This window comes from Borostomias antarcticus (assembly GCF_949987555.1).
Source record: "Borostomias antarcticus genome assembly, chromosome: 34".
Classification (NCBI taxonomy): domain Eukaryota; kingdom Metazoa; phylum Chordata; class Actinopteri; order Stomiiformes; family Stomiidae; genus Borostomias; species Borostomias antarcticus.
Genome location: NC_140267.1, coordinates 5,212,654 through 5,215,153, shown reverse-complemented (window position 1 = coordinate 5,215,153; position 2,500 = coordinate 5,212,654).

The window sequence follows — 2,500 nt, the reverse complement described above, 5'->3', positions numbered from 1 at the left end:
GTGCCTTGGTGGCCAGGTAGACCAGTCCGTCGGGGGCCAGCAGTCTCTGGAGGGCGCGGTGCAGCGCTGGGTAGTGGGCTGTGTTATACACGGTCTCACAGGTGAATATGATGTCATATTCAGGGGACGGGTCCTCCCTCAGGACCAGAGCCAGGAAGGTGGTCCAGTCGCCGGAGAAGAAGCGACACCGGGCCAGCCTGGAGCGCCGTGACGGACGCAGGGCTCTCTTCTTAGGGGGCGGGCCGTCCTCCTCCTCCTCTTCCTCTCCTTTCTTCTCATCCTCCTCTTTTCCCACTCTTTTCCCTACACCCTTCCTCTTCTCCTCCTCCTCCTCCTCACTCTCCTCCTCCTCCTCCTCCTCGCCTTCGTCCGGGCAGTTGATCAGCACGTTGGGCAGTGTGAGCTGCTCTATGACGGTGCTGTTGTAGTCCTGGAAGTGGACAAGCTCCGCCCCCCTGCTCAGCGCCAGTATCCCCAGCAGCCCGGCGCCGCAGCCCAGGTCCAGGACGCGCCTCCCCCCGAACGTCTCCCCCTCCCTCTCCAGGAGCTCCAGCAGGTCGTAGGTGCACTCCCACACCTTCAGCCCGCCCTCGTACACCCCCGAGATGAGGTCTGAGCGCTGGGCCGTGGCGCGCGACAGGACGCCCTCCCTGTCCTCCCGCTCCTCCGCCGTCCGCTCAAACACCGACTCGTTCAGGAAGTGCAAGGGAGGGAGCGTTCCCAGGGCGTCGGTCTCCGAGACGGCGTCGTCGAGGAGGGAATGGGGTTCGGGCGGGGGTCGGTGCTCCACCGCCTCTTTGACCGGCTCTGCTGGAATACTGACCGCTCTCTCCTACGAACCACACACGCACGCACACACACACACACACACACACGCACGCACGCACGCACACACACACACACGCACGCACGCACGCACGCACGCACACACACACACAAGCAGAAGATACGATCAGTCACAGCAGCAGCACAATACGATACAAAGAGCACTTGCGCCCTCTAGTGGACACCTTTATAAACACAGCTATGCATATTCTTTTGAGACTAGCTAGAAATAAAACCTGACCAGGGAGAACACACCTGTGGTGCCAGATAGAGGCTTGCAATGTCGCAACATCACAAAGTATGTCTGGTTATCAAGAGGCACATAAGCCATGCTGCAGCCTACACATATCCCATCTCCTACACATGTCCCATCTCACATCATTTACATTAACGTCATCTCACATAACGTAGATCACGTCTTCCAATGCACCCACTTGCACTGTTGTGTTTGGATAAAAATGACCGTGACCCTCCATTTCAGGATGTCTTTGTGGTTTTGAATTTTAGGGCCACAATATGTCTCTGCAGGCCCTGGTCAAGGTCCCACAAGCGCTCCACACTGAACACACCCCTCTCCTGAACAAACCTCTCAAACAGGTGCAGGCCGCCCCCCACCCCAAAGTAGTGTGCCTTGGTGGCCAGGTAGACCAGTCCGTCGGGGGCCAGCAGTCTCTGGAGGGCGCGGTGCAGCGCTGGGTAGTGGGCTGTGTTATACACGGTCTCACAGGTGAATATGATGTCATATTCAGGGGACGGGTCGTCCCTCAGGACCAGAGCCAGGAAGGTGGTCCAGTCGCCGGAGAAGAACCGACACCTGGCCAGCCTGGAGCGCCGTGACGGACGCAGGGCTCTCTTCTTAGGGGGCGGGCCGTCCTCCTCCTCCTCCTCCCTCTCCTCCCTCTCCTCTTCCTCTCCTTTCTCCTCATCCTCCTCTTTTCCCACTCTTTTCCCTACATCCTTCCTCTTCTCCTCCTCCTCCTCTCCCTCACTCACACACACACACACACACACACACACACACACACACACACACACACACTCACACACACACACACACACTCACACACACACACACACACACATACACACACACACACACACACTCACACACACACACATACACACACACACACACACACTCACACACACACACACACTCACACACACACACACACACACACACACACACTCACACACACACACACACACACACACTCACACACACACACACACACACACACACACACACACACACACACACACACTCACACACACACACACACACACACAAAGCACCTCAACAGGAGAGACCAGCCTCCTCACCAGGAGAGACCAGCCTCCTCACCAGGAGAGAAGGGGCGGGAGCATAACACACTCACTGTAGTCTAAATAACAGTCCTTCAATAATGCAGCACTAGTCCATATATATATAGCTCTGTCTGTCCTGTCTGGCCTGTGATTGGGGTCTATTAGAGCAGTAGAAAGCTTTTAGCCAACGGCATTAGATGCTGGAAAGGTCATCCAAACTCAGTGATGACCTTTAGGGGGCAGATAAAGCAAGAGATGGACAGGGAGAGACAGAAAGAGATGGGGGTGAGAAAGAGAGAGAAGGAAAGAGAGAGAGAGAGAGAGAGAGAGAGAGAGAGTCCCGTTACTGATGGAATCTAGTGGTTTG